The sequence below is a fragment of the Sturnira hondurensis genome, unplaced genomic scaffold, assembly GCF_014824575.4.
Source record: "Sturnira hondurensis isolate 20B ecotype Veracruz unplaced genomic scaffold, ASM1482457v3 Scaffold0009719, whole genome shotgun sequence".
In the NCBI taxonomy this organism is placed as follows: Eukaryota; Metazoa; Chordata; class Mammalia; order Chiroptera; family Phyllostomidae; genus Sturnira; species Sturnira hondurensis.
The window spans coordinates 1,387,199-1,413,300 of NW_028082350.1; the positions used below are offsets into that span (position 1 = coordinate 1,387,199).

A 26,102-nucleotide genomic window follows, 5' to 3' on the forward strand; every position below is an offset into this window, starting at 1 on the left:
CTTGATTGAATTACAAACTGCTAGCCAATTTTGAGAATATGTACTAATCTATATATGTTTATTTTTATTCAGTTCACATGTTATTTTACTGATCCTTTCCGCCTAAGTGATATTCACCTTATATGTTATAATCTGTTTTCATCAGAAATTTCAAGAATTATCTATAATAGATTACATAAGAGTAAAAACATTTGCATTAAGTGTGCTAGGTTCAAAGCACAAATATCTAGCAAGAAATATATAACTGCAAAGCCCAAATGATCAGGACCTTAAAACACAGTGAAGGAGACACAAGTATAGAGAGGAGAAGGGGCGACTTGTGGAAATCTAATCTTAGTTTTGTAATTTCCAAGTAGAAATTATTACACACTATCTATCTCCAAGGAAGTAAAGATATTATTATTACTTGTAACTTAAATAGTTGTCAATTCTGATTTCAACTTATATAATGTTTAAGGGCAATAGTAATGCAGATCCCTATGAGAATCCTTCCCTCTAGAAATTCCCCCAAAGCACCAAGTTTCAAGAAATTCCTAGACTCCATGAAGGTCATGCACGAATTCCTGGTTAGTAACTCTTGGCCTAAGGGGAGGAGGAGAAAGGGCTCTTCCAATCCTGATGCTGATCACCTCTAGGAAGTTTCAACAAGTTGTGATTAGCTGAAGCCAGAAGTAAACAAAATGTATAGAATAATACCTGGGTAAGTATGTGGTTAGAGACATGGAAGCTCCTTTGAAGGCCACTGACTCTGACTTTCTTCGTCCTTTATAATTTCTTAAAAAAAAAAGTCCATGGAGCCTTAGGAGCAATGAGGTAGAGAAGCAGAGAGCAGAGAAATGAGTCGCTATTAACTGAGTACTTTCTGTGGCTTCCAGCATCCTGCTAAGTAAATGTTTCTCAAATTTGATTATGGGTATGCCCAGGGAGGTGGAGCAGTATCATGAGTACGGAAAAACACCAAATAAATAATAAAGACATGGTTGTCCATCTGGTGGGGCAGTTGTCCTTTTGGCTGAGTAATTGAGACTCTTATTTGTATATGTGTTTCTCCAATAATTGTTTATTGAATGTTACAAAAGAAATAAAACAGATACTGTGCTTGGCCTCGTGGAACTTCCAGTTTAGTGAAACAAACAAGACTATATTGAGGAGCAGAATGCAAAATCTGTAGGTATTTTTAGGGTGAAACCTGAGAGCTCACTGACAAGTCTCATGTGTGGCAAACTGCTTCAGGCAGCGTCCCGGCACCCTGAGTACCAGATCGCTCACTCTACCGTGAAGATCACCTATGTGGAAGAATTTGAAAAGCAGCACTAACTGTCCAACATTCAATCCTGACTACATGAGTAAATACCGATACTTCCAATTCACTAGAGAAAAAAGGGAGATTTAAGAAATTGGGAAACTCACCCCAGCTGCTGGGATCTGAATAAGGCTGTATCATTCCAAAGTCTACATATTTTTAACCACTAAATTACACTACCTCTAGGTGGTTCCCACTTTATGTTTCCTTTTGAAATCTGGGCTCATTCAGGATTTTGCAGGCTAGTTTAAGCTTCTCCTTTGGAAGGAGACAGGTTTGGCTTGATTTGCATTCTAAATATTTCACAGTGGTAAGGGAAAGCTATTATTATACCCATTTTATGGTGCGGAAGCCGAGCCACTTGCCAGCTGAGGTATCTGGCTGGGTTAAAAACAGAATCCGGGTCGTCAGTTTCTCATTCCTTTTGATTAACTTCAAGCCTAAGTACCAGTACTGTCCAAGGGCTTTTCTGCACACAGAATTCACACTGGCTGAGAAAGAGTGAGACAAACTTTGCTACGAGAAAATAATATTATGCTAAGTGAAATAAGCCAGTCAGAGAAAGATAAATACCATATGATCTCACTCATATGTGGGATCTAATGAACAAACTGAACTCACAAGCAAAATAGAGACAGACTCATAGACAGAGAGCAGGATGACAGCTCTGGGCGGGAGAGCTCAGGGGGTGGAGGGAGGGACGGAGCAGAAAAGGCTCATGGACATGGACAACAGTGTGGTGACTGTGAGGGGGAGGGGTGAGAGGAGATGGAGGAGGGTACAAGGGGGATAAATGGTAATGGGAAAAAAATACAATAAAAGATAAATTTTTAAAAAGTGAAAAATAAGTAATCATAACACCCAAAGAAATTGGTTACTTTTAGCATTGTGAAGAGAAAAGGAAGAGCTTATTCATCAGGAATGAATCAGAAAATTAGAATGTGTCACTGCGTTGATGACAGACTGAGGAATTCAGATGAACTGAAGTTCAACACTTACCCTCCCATCTGAAGAGGGTAAGTGGCGTGACAACAGAGCAGAGAAGGCCTCTCGGACACGCCTTTAATCTTCCCGATCTTCCCTCCTCAACTACTCTCGCTGCAAGTTAGGTGGGTTTGTATCTTTGTTTTCTATGGGTAAAGATAACATTTTAATATCCTTTTAATGTTCTAGAACTATTACGTGAATTAATTCTTACGTGGGAGTCATTCCAAATAGTGGGATGAAGGTTTTTACCTTACTGACTTCCCGACTACCTTTCTGGCTCCCAGTGTTTTCAAAGGATGAAGCACCACTGGATTTTGAGAGTCACACGCCTCTCAGAGTAAGTGCCAGCTTCACAGGTCCCTGTCGACTGATATTCCGTCTTCACTCTGGATACATGATTTCCTTCGTCTGACAGATTCAAGAAATTTTATGCTAGATTTAATGACATTTCATGCAACCAGGATTTGGAGGCTTTTAATTCTCTATTTTCTATCTTGCAAAGGTTTATAAGTTAAAGTCAGATGGAAGGCTATTCAGATGTGCATGCAGACTGTGTGCAATCACCCATGAGGTACACCTTAGGGTCTCTACATGCAAGTTTCTTGAAGTATTTGCATTCCTTTTGGTCAGTCTTAGGAAGACTATAAATGCTACAAATAGTTTTTCATATCTCGGGGTCTGCTTTTTAAGGCCATCCTCCACTTTCTGAATCTACCTTGAGAAGAACATTAAGGAAATCAACAGTGATGCCTTATCTTTTTCTTAATAAGCTGTGATAACTCTGAAGGATGTCATCCTTCAAAAACTTAAATGATGAAATAATGATCAATGAAAGAGGCTGTTCAAGAAGTAAAGTCCAGTAATTCAGTGTGGGACTGCTTCCGAGCCTGAGACATTGCTGAGATACAACTTGCCACGAAACCTCACCCCATACAAACCCTCCTGAGTCTTCCTGATTCTTACAGGGGTTGTGCCTGATGGACTGCAACGAAGTAAAAGCAGACGTGCTGGGAGGGCTGGCAGGGACAAAATCTGTTTATTACATTTAGGAAGATTTCTTATAGCTCCTAAAATAGACCAAACTCTATGGCATGATGGCATTCTGATCCCAAACAACTTTCCTTCGGCACTGCAAACACCTGAAGTTGTAGCTTTATGGATTCCAAGTAGATTGGAATACCAGGGCCTTTTCTACAGTACATTGATATCCTTTAGAAGTCTGGCATTGCTATCATGTGGGCCAATCAATTAGAAGCACATGTTCACAGTGGTGCTCACAACCTACCATTAATGCCATTTGATACAAAAAAGGTGGTGCCTGTTACAGGGCAAACTCATCCTGAGACTCCTTGGTGTGTAAACACAGAAAGTAACATGTTAGTAGGACAAAGGGATTCGGAATAAATACAGGCTCAGCAGGAGAAAGAAAGATCCAGAACAGTGTGAACAGAAGGCTCTTTTACTTGAATTTTTCACTCAAATGCTTTCCCCCACTTTTTTAAATGCAAAGAGAACATGATGACACAAAATTTATATTAAAATATATAAATTAAGCAGGTACTTACACCTGATGTTCTGTTAGATACTAAACCAAGAGGCCCTGTGGGCACAGTCTGTGTTCTAAGGACTTGGAAAGATCTTTCCATAATATAGATTGAAAAATGTTACTTTTGTCCTTGTCATCACCAACTATTTGCTTAAGAGCATCCAAGATCTTTCACAATCTGGCCCCAATCCACCTCTCTCAATTTTTTTTTGTTTCATTTTCTCACCACCGTTTCCTTACATTCTGTGACAGGCTATCTGCTCCTCTCTGAACGCGCCTAGGACGTCTCTGACGATGAGCCTTTGCTCACAATTCACACTTGCATGTCCCGAGCCTAGCATAGTGTCCTAAACACAGCGCGATGCTTCATTTGTTGAATAAATGCTGTCCATCTATTTTAGGAGACGAAGATGATAGAAAAAAGTTGCTGTATTAGTAAATAAATAGCACTAGAGAGAGGTCAAGGAAAAGTTAATTTTAGTGAGTTTTAGGAGTGGGGGCAAGATGAGCTTTAAGATTAAGAAAACTGATGCTCTTTATTCTTGGGTCTAGCCAATGCTATGAGTCAGTTACTTTTTTGGGAACAAGTTTCAACCTCAAGGTTAAATGAACACAAATGCTCTGTCCATCAGCATATAATGAAAAAGCTGCGGCTATTTCCACATTGGCACAGGAAAATTAAAATATGCAGTGCCTTTCTTCGAGGGATTCCACATGACAAGACTTTTTAAAATCGTCCCCTCTGCCACTCTTGTACAGCAAGAGTTACAAAAACAAAAGTAGATGTTTAAAAACTGGGATAATTTCACTTAGGAAAGACGGAGCTGAGGTGTATCTTCACAGTTTTCCTACTATAAGAAGAGTAGTTATAAAGGAGATAATGATTGGTATTTTTGTCCTAGAGCAAAATGGTATTGAACTGTCCATAGTGAAGAACTACTTTAAGACTTAAAGATGAACAGCCTAAATGTACAAGTGTTAAATAACCAAATAAACTGCTAAGAGCAGTTAAGAAATTTCTATCTTTACATCCATTTAACATAGAAAAAAAGCTCTTCATCTATTTTGGTCAGAATAATGCAGCTTTGCCTCCACTCAGGAGGATGGATTCAATAACTTCTTTCATCTTGTTTAGCTTTATATGATTACAAAATCCTGCAATATGTTGACTCTAAAAGTTGTACATAATCACAACACAGTTAAATAAAATATATTTACAGTTTGAAAAGTATTAGGCAATACAGAGAGTCTGTAAGTTACTAAATTCAAAATAGTATTAAAAAGGGCTTATGTTTCCAATTTGGGAATTACAATTCAATTTGCCAAGTGTATATGACACAAAGAGAATTGAGGAAAAATGCTTTGAATCTACCACAGTTTTTAACATAATAATTAGCTAAGGTAAAACATTCTAACAATTAATTCTTTCATGTCTGAGACATTTAACTAAATAGTTCATAAACCTGGTATAAATATGCATATAAACTCAATCTCCAATAAAAAAAACAGAAATAAAAGACCAGAAAATAATATAAAAACTCACTATTATTATTCCCAGTAATATCTTCAAAGACATCAGTAGAATCAGGGAATGAGTCCTTTTAAGTGACCACAATAGGTTCCGTGTGATTAGGAATGTAAATTTAATGACAGACCAGGAAAAGCTCTAACAGGAGAGGCAAGTTTCTGGCTTTCTTGTCTTTACCTTGTAGCTTTGGAGCTGAGCAGAAGTGTCCATTACATAGAGCGCACAGGGTTAGATGAACAGTTCCAATGACCTTGTCTGAACCAAATTCATTTAAAGCAGTTTGCCACATATCTTAAATAGAAGATGAGTCCATTCTCTCTGTGGCCCCGATTTGGACTGGATCACTGAACTATTGCCCAACTCTTATAAGCAAAGCACTAACATGTACCAATCAACAGGCAGCCCATAGCAGAGGCATCAGAAAGGTCAAATACACACACATAAGAAATTGGCAGTACATTATAGAAGAGAGGTATTTCTAAAGATGGACTTTGGCTGTTAAAGCCTTTAAGTGTTATTTAACCTTTGTTAGGAAAAAAACCAGCCCCAGTGTAACTTGTAAAGATCCAGTTAAAAAAGAAATGGAGAGAAATGCAGTTTTATTTTGCAACCCATTAATTTCATAAGAACATGAATAAAAGAGATAAACGATGCCAATTTCTTCCTAGCTGACCTGTTATAGGGTACTGTTCTAGTCTTCACTAATGACTGCCTGTGATGGGTTATTACTGTGGTCAGCAGTTGGGAGGACAGAGGGCTGAGACCTTCCGAAGGAAACACTTCATTTGGTATCGCCACAGAAAACACAGGCAACACTATACCAACTGACAGCCTACCTAGGGCAGTAGTTGGTGCACGTAACCACTGCTCTGCTGTTTCAAATATCAGGGACTGACTGGGCAGCAGAGGTGTCCGACTAACCAGCAACTCGAATGTTGAAAAGCTATGGTACAAGAAACTGATAATGTAGGTTGTCAGAATTCATAAAACTTACTCTTGGCTTCCCTCCCTCCATTCCTTCTTATTTCCACATCCAGGCCATTCTCAGCTCTCTATCCTCCCAAACCCAGCTTGCTCTCAGTTATCTGAAAATTTATTAATTTAATTGCTAGATACTCCCTCTCAGGGGAATTTGCATTTTCATAACTATCTCTCCTCTACGGTCCAAATTCAGGCTTTTCCACAGGCGATGAGGTCTGACGGCAGTGTGTGTGTGTGTGTGTGTGTGTGTGTGTGTGTGTGACGGTGCTGGAGTCTGCTCTGGGCAGACTGCTCTGCTCTTTCTGTTGTTCAGTTTTACTGTCAAGGAGGTCACCTGCTTCCTCATCTCAAGAGGCCAATGGTACTTACAGTTTAACTACAAATGAAGACAGGCCTATACATGCATACCACATATATATTTTTTCTTTCAAAAGTTGTAAACATTTAGGGACTTTCTATCCACACACACTATGAAGCATTGTTCCTGCTGATGTGTCAGAGTAAGTTAGGCGGAAACATAAGTACATTGAAACTTTACTAACATATTCTTTATTAGTGATTTCCTCATGGTTCATCTCCATTGCTTCCTGGCTCTTGGTTAGCATACAGCCAAAGAGACTTTTTCACAGTGTCCATCTGCCCTAGAAAACCCTACCTGTAAAATTTCTGTATAAATACCTGAATTCTTGCATTCACCTATCAATGCTTTAGGAATGGAGGATGTTTTCTGTCTGCTCTTTCATATCCCACTTCATGAAAGGATTAGCTTGTAAACAACCTAGCAGGAACCCTTCAGGGCAAACCTTGGCCAGCTGATCTCAGCAGGCAGGAACCTGAGGCAGTCTCCAAATACAATTATGAAAATGGGAAGGATTCCCTCTTACTTTCAGAAAGAAATTATGTTGTTTTCAAGATGAAACCTAAAACATAGGCACATCAAAAGAAACCGAGCAAGATATGATTTTAAAGAGCCCCCAGAGGTAAATTTCGAAAACTGCCTGATTCGCCAGGGCTTTCTGAAACCTCGGACTCACTTTCAGTGTCCGACAGCGGCCTGCACCAGACACTTCGAGGAAAGTCCATTGGACTCTGACCAGTGAAGCCCAAAGTACTCACTGTCAATCCACTTTTGCCCCAGAGTCTGAGAGGGTTTGTGGCTTTCTTTTCATTTTCTAAGTCTGCCGGCACATGCAAGGTTTCTCCTGCATGATTTGGTCCCGAGGAAGTGACCCACCCACAATGCCACGGAGCTAATTAACCCCATATCGAGCATTTTCCCCCTCATTTCACTCATCCACTCAACGCTGTAAATGACCTAGCAGTGCATGATCAGCTGATTTTTTTTTTCTTCTCAGTGAGGAAATCATGGTGGTGGGAGAGTTGGGATGTAGCTGTTCTAATTCAAACCAGCATTGTGGCCCTAAAACATTACCAAAAATCATTTTATCAGAGGGTGTGGAAATGTAAAAAAATATTTAAATTAAATCCTTTCATCTTATTCACCCAACTTATTGGTGTTTCTATTTTAAATAACAAGTAACACATAATAAATACTGAGAAGTATAAAGATCAGAGAAGTCTGATCTTTATCCAATTTTTTTAATATCCCATTTTACTGGAAAAAAATTAAAAAGACTTCTAGCTTCCTTCCCTATCTTTAAGAGTTTCAAGAGAAGGTTCCAAAGGGAAGAATAACATAACTCATCTTTATTCCATTTCAAGGAAAGGAATAGGCACATGGTTTTCCAGATTTTTTTTTTTTTTTGGGCCAAAGTGAGTGTCTTACAAACTCTAAGATGATCGCTGTTTTCTAACTTTTCAAAAAGAAAAAAAAGTGAACATGATGATGGAGGGTGATTTAATGGAATCAGCTTGTCAACATGATGAAACCAAAAAAAGCTTTAACAGAACATGTCCACATGCTAAAATAAAAAATCTTTAACATAATGTATATTGTGTAGAGTGGTTTTTGTCATGGCAAAAGAAAGGAATATCATTAATTTAGACACTAAGTGTGAGATTCTGCTAAAAACCTCCATGGATAAATCATAGAAGTACATCCTGGCCAGACAAATGGAGCCAGACAATTTCTAGTTCTTTTAGGAGCTATTGAAAGAGCCATGAGATTTTAAGTCTGTCATTTCTGGTACATGAGAAGAAAAATTCTGGGCTAGTTCCCTCAGTTATAGTTGTATGTGGCTTCAGAGTTTTAAAGAGTTACACATAAATGGACAGGAAAATGCCTTCTCCTCAATGTCCCATTTAGGCCAACTGTCATATCTCTCATATTCTCAAAAGTGTGTGTGGCAAATTTACCCATTTTGTTTTGTTTAAAAATGTTTTTAAAATCCTTATCTGAAGATATGGTTTATCAATTTTTGGAGAAAGAAGAGAGTGAGCGAATAAGAGCGACAGAAAAACATCAATCAGTTGCCTCCCATATGTGCCCTGATGGGGCATCGAACCCGCAACCTAGGTATGTGCCTTACCAGGGATGGAATGTGCGACATTTTGCGGATACTCCAACCAACTGAACCACCGGGCTAGGGCAAAAACACCCATTTTGGTAGAATGTGGTCACAGAATGTACAAGTCTTGTGTGAACTTTCAACCTGGCTTTCCTGGGAGGAGTGATTTAAGCTTCTCAAAGGCATGGCTGCCAATTGGGAGTGTAAGGTGGGTAAAACTGACCCAACAGGCAAAAGACAGGGTACAATGAGGCACAGTTTGATTTTATTTACACTGGTCAGAAATTTTATATTTGACACACAGCCTAATTCCAGCACATACAACTATGCCTCCAGCCTTTTGCTGGAGCTGCCTCATCTGGTCATCCTATAATAGGGTCGTTCTGATTTCAAAGACGCTTCCCTACTGACCAGACTTTTTCAGGCTCCTTGATGCTTGGGATTCCAAGTTTTACCATGGTCTACAAGGCTCAGCCCCTCACTACCTCTCTGACCTTATTTCCCATTGCTTTCATGCAAAATTGTTCCAACTGGCAACAGAATATGGCAATCTACGAGGGACAGAAACTGGAATGTAAATGGGAATGAAAAGAAATCAATAAAAATTAGTGACTGCACCCTTGTTAAAATTCAACTCTTTCATCAGAGAGATAACTGTATTTATAATCGAGCTTAACAATGTTTCTGAACTGTCCTTGAGAATTAGTTTAGATAAGGGAGAATATGCAAAGCATTGCCCAGATGGAGGCATGCATTTATTCATTAATTTAACAGATTTCTAGAATGTTATTATTAATCACTGTGCTAATTAGACTCCATTCTTGCTCTCAAGGATCTTCCGCTCTAATGTATGTTTTAGAGAGTTTTTGTATTTCCAGGATCACTGACAGGTTGTTAGCCCACTTAGGTAAGTTACAATAAATACAGCAATCTGCCCGTAACAGCTTTTTATTCCATTCATCCTTTTCAATTGCCCTGTGACATCCATTAAGCCCTCATGAATGACCTGACCCTTTGAAGCCTATATTATCAACTCAGCTAATTTTCACTCAGCTAGGAAGCCTTTTCGCCACTCCCAACTACAATTTTTTTCTCAAATAGTCAAGAACATAATATAAAGGTCATCCTAGTACTATTTAAGTATTTGAAATGGGTCCTTACAATCTTATTTGAAAACAGTATTTTTTTGCTTCTTTTTATTTTTATTTTTGAAACAATTAATGGGGCCTTGGTCCCCTAGAAAGCATATCTTGAGCTACAGGCAAATCACCAATCAATGTTCTCCTAGACACAGCCCTCATTACTCTTTGGGATAGAACAGTTCGGCACCCCACAGAGGATCATAACCTCGTGAAAGTCATCTCAGTCTCAGAGAGGAATCAATGGAACACATGTTCCTGGTCCCTATGCTCTTCATAAGGAGGTACAATGTTCCTCCTAGACACAGCCCTCATTACTCTTTGGGATAGAACAGTTCGGCACCCCACAGAGGATCATAACCTCGTGAAAGTCATCTCAGTCTCAGAGAGGAATCAATGGAACACATGTTCCTGGTCCCTATGCTCTTCATAAGGAGGTACCTCTCTACCTATTTTTGTCTTTTCTAAACCTAGCTTTCTTAGGTCAATATCAGTGAACATGGTATAAACCCTCCTTAACTTGTTAAACTTTTTATTCCTTCTCATACCCTTTTAAAAAGATGAAAGAATTTAATGTATGTACAGAACAGCAAATGTTCTTTCCCTGTCTCTTTTCAGATATTTCCTTCTTATATACATAGTGGTGATGGAATTATAAACACCATTGTTCTACTACCTCCATGTTCATATTCTTATTAATTTTTACATAAAGAGAAGTGAATAAATACATATATGACACCAAACAATCCCTTTATAAAAATGCAGTTTTCATCTTTCTAAACAGTAGAGGAAGAATTAATGAATTCGACATGTTGTTTACCTGTTTATATTTTGAATGTTAATAAAGTAAAACCAAATGATGCTTCAGTTCTTTTCAGACCCACATCAGCGTTAACACTCTCCACGCCAGCATGAGGGTGGGCAGGGCGAGACTAATGGCACTGGGTCTGGGTCCCCAGGGCCAGAGGGTAAGAGGCGGGCAAGGGGCTGGCTTGGCAGGCTAGAGAGGATGTTAAGCTGCTAGGGCAGGAGATTCTGATCCATAGGATAGGCAGGAAATATTTGCTGGCAGTGAACAAAACATTTTGTTGTAGAACAAAGGGCTAGGAAGAGGTCATCTGGGGGCATTAGAGGCAGGAATATCAAAACCAACATAGAAGCACTCTGTGGAGAAAAGGGAAATCACTACTTCTTCCCTCCCCTCACTGGTTTTCCTTCTTCCCTAGAGTGCTTCTTCTTTCTATCATCACTTCATGTTCTTCCCCCTCCATCCTTCAGGTCTTTGCTCTGCCTCTTTAGAACAAAGAAGCATTTAGGAGCACCTTAGGGTCAGTAAAATTTTAAAAAAATGTGTTTTAAAGAAGACATGGTAATATATTGTACATTTATATATACAAAAGAATATAATGTATATATGATTGATCGTGAACTAGAATCTGGGACTTTTGAGATGTAAAAAATTCATGGTATGTCTGGTCATATTACTCTCCAGACCAGTTGGTTTTTAGCATTGCTGGAAAGAGCTATGAAAGAATCAGGAGTAGGAAAAGAAATGGGGGTGGGGATGGAGAAGGGTGAAATTACATGAGGACATATATTTGAAAGGAAAAGGGACTTTTAAAAATCATCTACTAAAATGCCCACCCAATTATTTTTTGAACTTCTGTGTAAACAATATCAAGAGAAGGTGCTTAGGAATTCTCATGGGGTTTAGGACACAACTAAACCCTGTGTATTATGTTCATCACAGTGACTCGAGCAAGTCAAGGAAAACTACGGCATGATCTCCCAGTGAGTAACATGTTGGTTACTTTGACTGTCTGACATATGGAGGCAGAACCCACAGGAGCAGGGGCCCCCTGACAAATACCACAGAGAGAACAGAGACACCTGTGTTCATGCAAATACATAGGACATGAAAGATTTGTCATGTGGTGTTATCTGCAGGGTATGTAAAAAATTCCCTAACTAAACACCAACCTTTTAGCCCTGTCTTATTGAAAAAAACTCCAGTACAAAGCTTATGGGGATATTTCATTTGGTCATCAGGAGGGGAAGGTTGCTGAATATAACAACATTCGGTGCCTAAAGACAGGAGGAAGCAAGGAGAAGGGTGCCAGCTCTGGAGACTCTCCAACAGAAAACACATAAAGAATCATAAACTAAGAGAAACAAAAGAGCAGGCTTTGAGAAAACATCAGTACACTTTTGGACTCTGAGGAAAAAGTAAACAAAATTAAGCTCTTGTTGTTATCATCATAGACCCATGGGAGGTCCCCATTTGTTCTACTTTTACATACATGAGGACATTCTTTTCCTAAGTAAGGACCAGCCTTGTAGGATAACGGTGGTAATGACAGCAGCCATAAGTCACAGGCAAAGTTGGGAATGAAACCTTGACCTCCAGGCAATGTTCCTAAGGCCAGCCTCTGCCCTCCAGTGTTTAGTCTACTTTCAGTGGTTTCTCTGGGACCAACGGCAACAGATAAATGTGGCAGCAGCAGGCTTCCTTCCTGGAATATACATGCCTCCAGAAAATAAGTATTCTATCTACTCACCCTGACTTTTTGACTTTCATTTTTCTCTTTTCTCCTACAGTACTAATCTCCAATTCTGTCTCTACCAGTCTAGACCCTCATGGTTGTTAGCCATAAACAAATGCACGGCTCCATAAGTTACCTCCTCTGTGGTTCTCAACTGCACCTAACCAGTTTCTGAGCCCAGAGGAACCTGTTCACATATGCTCCGCTAAGCTCCTAGGCTACTTACTGGGCAATGCAGGAGGAAAATGATAAAACTGGATGGCCCGATGTACCTTCAGATCCGGGTTTCCCATTTGAGCTGGGGTTTCAGAAGTACTTTACACTTCATTTGTTCCTTGTTAGTTTCCTTTTTCATTTCCCTGTTTCCATTTATCACTCTAACTCCTTATAATGCACCTCCTACCCTTCACTCTCACTATTAACTGTGTCCCCGTCTCCCATTTTTACAGTGAAGACAGAGGCAAATAAGTGGCATGCCCACCTCTGTCAGAACCCACGCAGAACATGTCAGAGACTTTCCTCTCTGGCACAGATGGTCTTCTCCAGGATCTTATTGTATCAATTACTCCTTCTCTCTTCTATATTTTCCATTTTCCTACTGCCTGCCAACACGCTTCAGCAGCCCTCATCTAAAACAAACAATAACTATAACTAACAAACAAAAGACTGCATTCTGTGGACCTGATTTTCTCCCTTTGTAGCACCTTCCAGTTTCCTAAACTCTGATTTATTCCTCAGCACAGCAAAATCTGGTTTCTCTAGCTGTTTCTAATTATAGTTCCAAGGTTACTCAAAAACCTCTGAATTGCTATTCCCAAGGTCCATTCTTTAACCTCACTACTTTATTTCCTTTTTAAAAAGTCAAGATTCATTGATGAACAATGTACATACACTAAATTCACCCTATTTCTACTCTTCCATAGTTCAAGAAATTTTGAGTCCTATGCTGGTCTCCTGATGACTGTAAAGTCAAGTCCAAATGGCTTTGGTTCACGTACAAATCCCTTCAGAATCTCACAAGTGTTCCCAACATTATCCATTGTCTGGGCACACACCATTTATATAACAAAATGTGCTACATACATTCATGCTTTCTTCATGTTTCCTCTCCATAAACACAAGTTTTTTTTTACAATATAGTAAATGCCATTAGTATCACTGAGTCAATTTCCATATAGAATCATAAAATCAGATGTTATTTGGAGAAGTCGATGTTGTCAAAATAGAAATTAATCTTTAAAATATTACTATCTGAAGATCTCCACTATTTTAGTGTCATGAATTGAATTGTGTTCTCCCCAAATTCATATGCTGGAGTTTTAGCCTCTAGTAACACAGAACGTGACCTTATTAGGGAATAGTGTCATTGCAGATGTGATAAATAAAGTTAAGATGAAGTAATCTTGAAGTAGGGTGGGTCCCTAATCCAGTATGACTGGTATCCTTTACAAGAGGAAATTTGGACACAGACATGCCCACAGGGAGAACACCATGTGAGGATGAAGGCAGAGAACAGGGTGATGTTTCTACAAGCCAAGGAACACCAAAGATTTCCAGCAAACAACCGGAAGTTAGGAGAGAAGTATGGAACAGATTCTTCTTAGAGCCCTGGCAAGGAACCTACTCTGCTGACTCATGAAATACTTACTGGGTACCTACAGTGTCCTAGGCACTGGTCTAAGTAGGATATTAAGCGCTATGTTACGTAAAAAAACACAAAATATAGTTGAATGAATTAATAAGAACAGCATGTTACTGCATTTTTGGTGCACTGATAAGCAATTACTCTATCAAGTAACATAGGATTGATCGAATGCCTACCATTTATTCAATCAATATTTATAATCAATACCTACTATGTGTCAAATACCATTTTAGACACAGTGGATAAAGTTATTGATAGGACAAGTTCTCCACCTTTGTGAAGCTTAAATTTTAATGGGGGAAACAGACATCAACAAAGAAAACAAAAAAATAAATTATATAATTCTATTCTTTGCCTAACACTGACATATACATTTATCCTTTAGACCCCCTATCTCTTGAACGATGTTCTGGGTATTAGTAATACTTAAAAATATTCCTGGCCCTGGCCTGGTAGCTTACTTGGTTAGCGCATGGTCCTGACACATTAAGGGTGTAAGGTTGTAGGTTGGATCCCTGGTCGGGGCACATATAAGAATCAACCAATGAGCATAAATAAGTGGAACAACAAACCAATGTCTCTCTCTCTCTCAATTCCCTCCCCACCTCTCAAATAAATACATAAAAATATATATACTCCTAAATACAATAGGCTTTTAGTTCCCTTACATTCCTGCGATCTCTATATAAGCCTGAAGTATCCTTAAGATTAATGAACTTTTAAGCAGTTCTCTGGACTTTCTGATTGAAGCACAATTTTAGGATTTTACAAGTTATTTCAGCATCTATAACATAATGATCAATACAATGAAGTCTGAGAGTAGGGATGGTACAAGTCAAAAGTGCATGGCAGGACACCCCCCCCAAAGCTGGGTTGCTTGGTTAGTTATTGAATGTGTATTTCTTAAGCACTTCCTGTGTGCCAGCCCCTGTGCTGAAGACAGAACAACTGTGGGCAGAGCAGGTATGGTGCCGAGCCCCACTGAGCTTGCATCCTAAAGGGAAACACCTGAGCAACTCATTTCACAGCCCATTCTTTAATTATGACTGTGGTAAGGATATCATATGACTAGAGGAGAGGAGAGCACCTGAGTCAGGGGCCTTTGTCAGGAAGGGTTTGTGACAAGGCTGCCTTGAGGAAGTAATGCCTGAACACTACTTTGGGGATAGAGGATGGGCATTGGTCTGAGCAGGGATCATGGAATTTTATGCTTCCTCTTCCTCATCTCTTTTCATCTACGTGTACACAGTTCAAATATTTAAAGTGTTCTTCAAATATACTAAGAACACCAACACTAAACATGAGAAGGACTCTACAGAGGAAAGGGGCCAAAAATAGAGGAGAAAAAACCCCCTAATCTCACCATTTGTTTTGAAAACACCCAAAATGATTAAAACATATTATAAACTAAAACATATGAACTAATCACTTGCCAAGTTTCATTTTTAAATCAAAGCCGTTTTTGAGGTTCATAAACTGAAAAAGAGTCTTCAAATATGAACTCATGTTTTTCTTTTCTTGGCCCCCAGTTGGCTTGAAGCATTTGCTGTTAGTCTTTATAAAGAGAAAGGGAACCAGCCAGTCAGAAATGTGTGGCATACGTCCACTAGAACGTAAGCCCCATGAGATCAGGACTTGGTTTGTTCACAGTTGTATCCCTGATGCAAGTAAGAGTGCCTGGCAGATAGCAGGGACTCAGTAAATACCTGCTGAATGAACATTCCGGGCCTTTGAAGGAATACTCCAACTCTTTTTTCTTACACCACAATTGTGCTTTAGGTCAGCTGTTCTTAACCTGGGGCAAAAATTGCCCCCCCCCCCCCGGAACATTTAGGAATGTTTAAAGACATTTTTGGTTGTCAAGACTGGAGAAATTTCGACTGGAATCTTGTAGGCAGAGGCCAGGGATGCTGCTGAACACCCTGCAGTGCACAGGACAGCCCTGCACAACAAAGATGTATCTGGCCCCTCGAATCTCAACAGGGACAATGGTATAAAACCCTCCTTTAGGCCGTTTGTTTCTACTGGGCTGAAGCTGGGAGTGTGGTCCTCCATATGTTTGGGAGGAAGGAAGTTCAGTCCTGGGTGACAGAACCAGAGGAGTCTCTTTGTTTCATTCACATTCCCTTCATGACCTAACCAAACTGTCCTCACTCTATTCCAAGTTCAGAGACAGTCATTTTGGCCTTTTGTCCTCACTCAGTCAAATGGAGTTGCCGGGGAAAGCACCTGAAAAAGTCTGTCTCTGCAAAGTCAGTGAGCAATTTTTATACCTCATTGGAATTACCCTGAGCTTATCTAAGAATATATCATAATTTCAGGTAAAATTAGTCCCCCCCACCCCAATTCAACTGTTCTATTCATGTCTGGTCAGGATCTGTACACCAGACTAGTTTTACACGTGATAAGTAAGATCAACTTCAAGAATTCCACCAAAACCCAATACTGTGCCTGTAGAAAAGACTGGGTTTACAGCATTTTCTCTGCTTCCTTCCTTGCCCTGTGTATTAAAATAGTAGAATCTGATTCTGGTTTCAATGGGGCAACTTCTGTGGTGCCAGAGGAGTGAGTGCACATGCCAACTCCCCCACTGTGATGGTGGTTCCAGAAACCTTGGTATGATGGCGTGTGTCCCACTGCCGTAGAGACTGCACACACCAACAGTGCAGCCTTATGGTTGGTGGGGAAGGCAAATTTTGCAGAAGTTCTTTTTTTTGAGGAAAAAAGAAAGTGAGACTGCCAGTAACGTGACACAACAAAGAGAAGCCCCTGAAACCACAGATTCTAGAAATTTGGGACAACAGAGCCCACAAGTACTACTATAAAACAAACAAACTTTCCTGCCTTTGTCAGGAAAATTTCAAGTATGAGGAGAAAGAACAGACAGAAGTTATTCTAAAATAATAAAGTCAATGAAAGGAACCTACCAAGGTATAGAGGTGGCAAACGTGGTATCACAAGAATGATTCAAGGCGAGGAAAAAGGGGAATCTAGGAGAAAAAGAAAATGGGCTGATTTGCAGGGAGGCTGGCCTTCAAGAAATAACTGAGACCCTCTGTTTTCGTCCCCACAAGTGGAAAAAAAAGAATAAGGATGATTTCCCTCTCACTTTTTAACAAGGGTCTCCTTAAAACATCTCAGTGGTTCAACACTCTAACAGATGAATATGATGCACTCCAGTCAAAGAAAGTCTGACGAAACTCTTAGAGAAAACATAAATTATAGAACATTGTTCACAATGCTCCCAGGCTCATTCCATGGTTTCTTAAAATAATGAGAGCTTAGAGTTCACTGACAGTGTGATCTCAAGTACATACTTTTTCTCTGTATACAATTTTGAGGTCTACAGTTATTGCGGAGATAAAAGCATGTCTGAAGTGTAAAGGGTCCAGGTGTTGAATTGCAGACTTTTTGAATGGAAACAGAGGTTGGAGATAGGATGCAGTTTGGTGTAGGGGATGAGTAGGAGTAAATTTAAGAGAAAACCAGCCTAGGAAAATGTCATGTAAGTGCTTATAAGTTCCTTGATGTCCAGGTCTATATTTGGTGGTGTCTTAATATGCACATATTACACATATATCCACTGCCCAGTGGAATCCATGTCTCCCAACTTTTTTATTGTTCAATTACAACTGGCCCACCTTTTTCCCCATTGCTCTCCCCTGCCCTACCTAACCCTCACCCCCACTTCCACAGTGAATCCCCGTCCTGTTGTCTGTGCCCATGAGTCCTCTATTCATTTTCCTTGACTTGCCCCTTCCTCTTCTTTCCCCCATTATCCCTCTCCCCTCTAAGGGAAATAAGCCAGGCACTGAAAGACAAATAGCATATGATCTCACCTGTAAGTGGAACCTAATCAACAAAATAAACAAATCAGTAAACAGAACCAGAGACATGAAAATAAAGAACAAACATGCCTCCCAATTTTAATCATCAATATGTTAAATCTCAAATCTATATCTTGAGCCATTAGTTTTCTCCTGACTTCTATCCCTCTATATCAAATGGCCTACTGGACAACACCAAGTGGATATCTCGATAGGCCCAAAGCTGAACCATGTTCTTCAACATTTCTCTCCCTTCTCTGTCCCCTACATAAGCAAATAGCATCATCACTCACCCATCACCCAAGCCCCCTACCTGGGAACCATTTGTTGCCTGTCATTACACCTCAAATAATCACCAGATTTGTGATTCAAATGGCAAACATCCTATGCCACAGATGTTTTGGCATAGAAACCAATATTTACAATTAATTGAATTTTAAACTATTATGTGTGGTTAAACTATTAATGTGGTTAAACTATTAACCACATTATTCTACTTAATAACCTAATAATAGCTGTATAAAATTAGAAACATCCCTTTCAGAAAGGGTAAAGTTACTAGGTAGAAAATTTGGGATCTAAAACTATTTCAATTGTCAGGAGGTTGGAAGAATGAGAGGGTTTGACTTGGGAAAAGCTTCCAGAATGATTCTTCCAGAGTCACTAATGAATACACTGATTATTTTCATAACAACAAGAACAATGAGGAATTCTTAGCCTATAGCCTACAAAGAGAATTTTATAGCTCATGTCCTCTTTGCTCAAGCTCTAGTCTTACCTAATTCTTTTTAGTCATTCTCCAGCTATGTTTATAGCATGATAAACGTAACTATATTTTATTTTTCCCATCAACTGGGTTTCCTGAGTTTAGTGTCCTTTTACTTATTGAAGTTTATCACATTTCTCAGCCTCTCATTCCCAGTGCACCAGGTCAGCTCAGGCCTCCCTTACCTGCCCCTTGTGATAACAGCCCATTGTAACAGTCCACAGTACTAAGTCCTCTTGTGTTTCTGAGTCTTTGCACATGTCGCTCCTTGTGTTGAAAACAGTCCTATTCCCTGATAAACATTTACGAAGTGGAAAAATAATAAATGTTTTAGATGTTGCTGCTTTGGGTTCTGAACAGAAATAGTAGCCTATTTAATATTCTGGATAAACCTGCATAAAGTGCTTTTACTTTCAAAATTAATTTTGAAGAATCTGAAAATTTTGCATTGGAGAATCATGGGGCCCATGCCGCGATATTAAGTTTTACATTAATAGACACACCTGTGAACTCAGGGAAAGAAACACTCATTCTTTCTCTTAATTCATCCAGCAAAATATTCACTGAATACCCTTTATGAACCAGGCACTGTTCTAGACGTTGGGGATTTCTTAAAAGTGTAAAATAGGAAACAAAACCAAAACATGAAAAAGCCAAAACCCTGCCCGCATGGGTCTTTACATCCCAGGGTAAGAGAGAAGAATTCTGTAAGTAAAACATACATTATATCCGAAGAATGTATGTACAATTAAGAAAAATGAATCAGAGGAGGTGGTACAATTTTATTTATTTAAAAAATTAAGATTTTATTTATTTATTCTTAGAGAGAGGGGAAGGGAGGGAGAAGAGAGAAAGAGAAACATCGATGTGAAAGGAAAACATTGATCAGTTGCCTCTCATATGTGCCCTGAAAGGGGACCGGCCTGCAACCCAGGCCTGTGCCCCGACAGCCACGGAGCCACGCCAGTCAAGGCAGAGGTGGTNGGGGCCCATGCCGCGATATTAAGTTTTACATTAATAGACACACCTGTGAACTCAGGGAAAGAAACACTCATTCTTTCTCTTAATTCATCCAGCAAAATATTCACTGAATACCCTTTATGAACCAGGCACTGTTCTAGACGTTGGGGATTTCTTAAAAGTGTAAAATAGGAAACAAAACCCCAAAATGAAAAAGCCAAAACCCTGCCCGCATGGGTCTTTACATCCCAGGGTGAGAGAAAAGAATTCTGTAAGTAAAACATACATTATATCCGAAGAATGTATGTACAATTAAGAAAAATGAATCAGAGGAGGTGGTACAATTTTATTTATTTAAAAAATTTTAAGATTTTATTTATTTATTCTTAGAGAGAGGGGAAGGGAGGGAGAAGAGAGAAAGAGAAATATCGATGTGAAAGGAAAACATTGATCAGTTGCCTCTCATATGTGCCCTGAAAGGGGACCGGCCTGCAACCCAGGCCTGTGCCCCGATAGCCACGGAGCCACGCCAGTCAAGGCAGAGGTGGTACAATTTTAAACGTGGTGGTTATGAAAGCTCCTTTTTAGGATTAAAAATTAAACAAAGATCTGAAGATGGTGAGCAAACAGGTTTTGTGTGGGGAAAGCATCACAGGCAGTGAGAATAGCATGTGCAAAGGCCCTATAGTAAAACATTCAATGGTAGTTAGGAAAGCAAGAAGGGTAATGAAACTTGAGAAGAATGAGTGAAGGGCAAAGTATTAAATGAGGACACAGAAGTAATAGTGAAACGGAATGTACAGGGTCTTCTGGACAACTGTAAAGGCTTTGGTTTTTCCTCTGAGTAGATGAGGAATCATTAGAGCCTTCTGAGCAAAGGAGTGACATGGTCTAAATTACATTATATAGATCACAAAGAATCACTCTGGCTACCCTTTTGAGAACAGACTGTAAGTGGCAAGGCCAGAAGCAGAAAAAATCAGTAAGAGGCTATTGCAATAATCCAGGGAAGAGACGATAATAGTTTGACTCAGGGTAGGAGAGGTGGTGAGAATGAGAAGTGGTTAGATTCTGGGTGTATTTTGAAGATAGATCTTGTTGCTAGGTTGGAGTTATGAGAGAAATAAAGGGATGGGAGATAAATAATTTTTTACTTGAGCAACTCTAAGGATGGAGATGTTGTTTCCCGAAGTGGGGAAGAGTGCACATTTGTTGGGTAAAATAAGAAATTCCATTTGAGGATGATGAATTTGTGATGCCTGTTAGGCTTATGGTGAGATATTGAGAAGGCAGTTGAAATGTGAATTCAAAATTCAAAGTAAGGGCCTGAATTAGAGGTACAAGCTTGAACCATAAGCTTGAGTGTGATTACTAAGGGGATGAATAGAAATAAAGAGGTGGTTTAAGGGTTGGGCACCCTAGGACTCTCCAGTTTTTATGTACTGGGGAAACGAGCGCAGTCCAGCAAAGGAGACGGAGAAGAAACAGGCTGTTAGGTAGGAAAAAAATCAGGTAAACATGGTGGACTTACAGCTGAACGAAGAAAGTGTTTTAATGAGGAAAGAATAAGGAGCCATGCAGGATGATGCTGAGAGATCGGGAAGACTGCAAATTGGTCAATGGATCTGGCACCATGGAAACCACTGGTGATCTTACTGCAAACAGTTTTACTACATTAGCGGGTGCAAAGGACAGAGAAGAACCAAGAGAGAAATAGAAGACTGGGTTGGTGAGTGTCTATAGTGATTGTAGCCACTTCTTGAGAAGTTTTGTTATAACAGGAATCAAAGAAATGGGGCAGTAGCTGCTGGGCGGTGTGGGGTCAGATGGCTGTTCTTCAGGCTGAGAGAAATTACATGTTGGACAAATTTGGTAGATAGGGAAAAACTGCTAAAGTAAGAGAAAGAGGGGAGATCTTTCAGTTCTCTTTGTGATTATGTGAGAGGGGGTGGGAGGTAGTGCACAATGAGGGGTGGGCTGAGATAGGAGCACACAGTCCCCCCACAGTTATAGAAGAGAAAGCCGAGTATGTGGGCATGGCTACAGATGGGAGGGTAGGTGTGCTGGAGAGTGAGTATTTGCGCAAGTTCTTTTTTGATTGCTTCTATTTTGTCAGCAAAGTGGGAAGGAAGGTCACAAGTTGAGAGTAAGAATAGGGGAGGAGGTGTAAGAAGTTTGAGAGAGGGAAAGATATGAAATACTCTTCTAGAGACACAGGAAAGTGAATGGACAAGGAAGCATAATCTAACTGCACAGCTGAGCTCAGAACCTCTTTGAGTGATCATGAGTCTAAATTGAGAGTCATTGGGTTTACTCGTGTTTTTCTCCAGCCACTTCCAGTGAGCATGCAGGCCTGAAATAGGAAGTTGCATATGATTGCCGGAGTTTAGATCTGTCAGGAAAAAACAGTGAAGTGAGAGAAGATCAAGGGAATTCAAGGTGTGTGCAAGGAAATGATTAAAATCATTGTTTGTGGACTCTAAGCCCAATATGGAAGTGACACTCTGAGGGGCTAAGGGTAGAATCAATGAACTAGAGGTCCTGGTGGGTTTTAGGAATTGTAATACAGGGAACAGAAGGTTTGTGCTGTGAAAATATTAGGTGGTTGGAGAATGTAATGTTTAAAATTAAGCTTATGGAAAAGCTGTAATTGTTGGTAATTTTTTTTAAAAAAGAGGTAAAAAAATACATACATGGGAATGAGTAGCTGTGGCAGGGTAGAGGATATATCATGAGAGGAAGAGAGTCAATGTATTGGAAGGATTATACATTCAGACACAGATGTGACTAAGAATTGTGATGAGCTAGAAATAAAAAAGGGCATTAGTAAGATAGTGGCTAAAATCTTCAAGAAATTGGGGGCAACATCCAGGGACTTAGTAGATCACAGCCACGAGGTGTGATTATGGGAACAGTGAGCTTTCCTCTCTCACCTTCCATCCTCCCAGATTATATGACGGGGGATAGCAAACCTTGGACTTCCCAGGCTAGATAGCTATAAATCGCCTGTCATGTCCCTTTGTCCTTTCCATTCAAATTATCTTCAAGTCCTAAGAATTTCTGCTTTCAAACATTTACTCTTCTTTCTCCCTATGTTGGGCCATCACTACTCTTGCCAGTCACTCAGTTTAACGTTCTTCATGGCACTAATAGCTATCTGAAATCATCCTTTTCACTTATTCGCTTGCTTTTCATTGGAAGAAGGTTCTGTTTCCCCTCATTGGAATGGAAGCCCTCTGGGGAAAGGCTTGTCTATTTTGTGTCTGAAACATAATATCCTGTCAACAAGTATTTCTACGATGAATTAATGAATGGCCTCCACCACATGCTGATGAACCCTCCTTCTCTCAGCCTCACATGCTGGCCTCACTTTACCATCCTACCTGTTTTTCCTTACTCTTCTGTTCAATCCATATAGTTCACTTGGTAAGGACATTTCACTGCTTCCCAAAACATCTTGTTAATTTCTGTACTATTGATTTCATCATAGGTCTCCCCTGTTTTAAATGCCAGTCCCTCTCCCACCCCCAATTTTGCAAGGCTGAGTTGGGTCTCATCTCCTGGATAGCTTTTCCATGATTACTCCGAGGCCCAATGACTTCTCTCTTCTCGAGAATGCTGCTATGCCTAATAACATCAGCTGTCTTATATGTTCTGATTGCTATGGTGTGTTAATCTTATCTTTTCAGTCTAAACATAGGTTTATTTTGGGTTCAGTAATCCTGACTTACATCTATAGTACACTCCCTAACAACTAACTTAATGTAGCCATAATGAATACATGGATACACAATGGGTAATGGATTTTCTAAAAAAATATCATGGCTCCATTGGATAGTTTCATTGACTTCTGTCTTCCTGAACAATCTGAAAAACTTGACTCCGTTCCCACCTTTTAGTCTGCTTTAGGCTACATCTGACTATTCTTCCTACTATATTCCCTATTGTCTTCTGGACCATGCCCTCTGTGCACCACACAGAAGTCGGTGCCCTTATATTGCGATGTCCACAACTAAAGCATTGTCTTTGTCATTATGGTTCTTGAAATCTCTTGGTAATTATAATATTTCAGGACATAGCTGCCAAGATCATCTTTTTTCTTGGCTGATTTTATTTATTTTTTCTTTTTAAAAAAATTCTCACAATTCTTTTTCACCAATCTTTATAGAGTCCGTTGGGATTAATTTTTCCTTGGCTCCATCCTTGTCGTGGTTCTTCCCCATTTTCTCTATGTTCAGCCCTGCTTCTCACTCAGTGCCCCTCATCTCATTTGAGGGGATCGGCTCTCACCATCCCCTTCTTTCAAACCATCCTGTACATTTAGAATAGTTTCTCAAATGATACGAAATTTATAATATTTATGAATAAATGGCACAATGCCAAGATATTCTGTCTTTTCTTTCAAATAACATCTGAAGATACACCTGCACCACTGAGTTCTATATTTACAATATTGAATAAGTATCATTCATCCATCTGTTTTCATTCTGTCTTGCATTTTCAGACCTGCTTAAGAGCTGTGTTGTGAGGTCTTTGGGGCTGGGGACTGTCTGGCGTAGTTCACAAACTGGCCTTTGCTCTGTGTATTCATGTTTCTTTGACAAATAATAAGTAATAATAATAGCCCACTGTGAGTTTTTACATTCCACTCATAAGTCCCTGGAAAAGGGAAAACTAATAACCAGGGATTATAATAGAAACACTAAAAAACAAAACACTTCTTACCAGCTTTTGCTACAGCAACGTAAACTTCTGTAGACCTATAGTCTAATAAATAATTACCTATTTAAGTCATTTGTAAATTGTTCCTTTGCCAACTTTATGTATCATATTGAATACCTATGTGGTTTATAGGATGGGGTAAAACAACTAGAATATTACAGCTATGTGGGGGATCAGAGCAAAAGCAGCAAAATAAGAGGTTTACTCTGCTGGGTGCACAGTTGGCAAGAATTAGTCTCACAAGTAGAACAAGTAGAACTACTTGACAGCATATATGCCTGCTCTCCAGCTTCCCCTTCCTCCCCCTCCCCTTTCTGTTCACCACTCCAGACCTCTTTTCCATAATGGAAGACATTATGGAAAATGTCTTTCTTTCCTTCTTTTCTTCTTCTTTTATAAATTCCAGGTGGGAAGTGTATCATTTTGAGTGAAAAGTCTGTTTTTCTCCTGTGAATATAACAAATATTCTGATCTGAAGCTGCTCTATGAAAATGGCAGTGTGTCTAATGGAGGAGGTGGGGACTATAGCTTAATAGGTGGACACATTTCAAGTCTAGGTTTCAAATAAGACCAGCATGTTATGGTTGCCTTATGACTGCAGTGGCCACTAGATGGCAGGTCCAAAAATCTGGTTGGAACCTCGCAGGAGAGCAATTCTCACATGGGAAGTGGAATGATCTTGCACTCCATCCAGCATTAGCTTATCAATAAGCCTCTGCTGCTTGCCAGAATATTAAGTGGATGAGACAATACCCACTTCACTTCCCAGGGGTGTGGGGAGAAGGCAGTTCTTTGGTACCCAGGTTTGCAGAGTGTTGTTGTCACCTACACACCCAGGCATAGCTAGATCCCTAGACTTCAGTCAACCGACATTCTCAGATCTGGCTTTTATATGTTTAGCTGTGTTTCATTATCTAATGGTCTTTGCGATGCCTTAACACCACCTAAGGGGTAAAACAAGTAGTTGTCTAACCTGCCTCTGTAGAAATACATGGAGAAGACTGTCAAACAGGCTGGGTTGAAGGTATACACAGCTGTATTCTGTACCACTTAACAACACATATTTACCAGTATAGTTGACCCTTAAAAAACACAGGTTTGAACAGCATGTGTCATGTGAACATACACACACACGCACACACACACACACACACACACACAGTCATCCCTTGGTGTCTATGGAGAATTGGTTCCAGGACGACCGAGCAGATACCCAAGTCCTTGATGTTCAAGTCCCTTACATAAAACGGCACAGAACAATGAATACTGTTAGCCCTTCATAGCTGTAGGTTCAGTTAACTGAGGATTGAAAATATTTTCAATCTGCAGTTGGGAATCTCAGGGTGTGAAAATCACATATGTGGGGGGCCAACTGTACCTATATTTCCTATACCATATATCCATATTAACTGTTTTGGAAAAGAGAATGTTAACATATAAAAGACTTATTATTAAATAGAAAAAATAATTAACCCCCCTGATTGAAACTGATGTGAGTAAATTTAAAATAAATTCTTTGTTGTACTCAGTATTATTTCTTTCTTGCACTGAGATGGGAGACAGCTAGAAGTGGATCTTAGGAAACGACATAAGAAGTCATTCTTAGGCCAATTATTCTGAAGGCAGATTGAATCCCTCCCCTCATAATTTTTTTCTAATTTTTTGGTTGCTAGAGTATCCTGATATA

At 39.6% G+C, this 26,102-nt stretch overlaps 1 protein-coding gene across 12 annotated transcripts in view; it reads right to left on the reverse strand.

Moving 5' to 3' along the window:
- ZBTB20 (zinc finger and BTB domain containing 20) overlaps positions 1 to 26,102 on the reverse strand; it is an 826,710-nt gene that overhangs the window by 181,161 nt on the left and 619,447 nt on the right. Inside the window, exon 1 of one of the 12 annotated variants that reach the window (XM_037057426.1) lies at positions 5,542 to 5,866. The exons of 10 other annotated variants lie outside the window; for them this stretch is intronic. The gene's annotated coding sequence lies outside the window, so the exon portion shown is untranslated. Of the gene's footprint in view, positions 1 to 5,379; positions 5,867 to 26,102 lie in introns of those variants that run through there. One more of the 12 variants, XM_037057420.1, reaches the window with a different exon arrangement.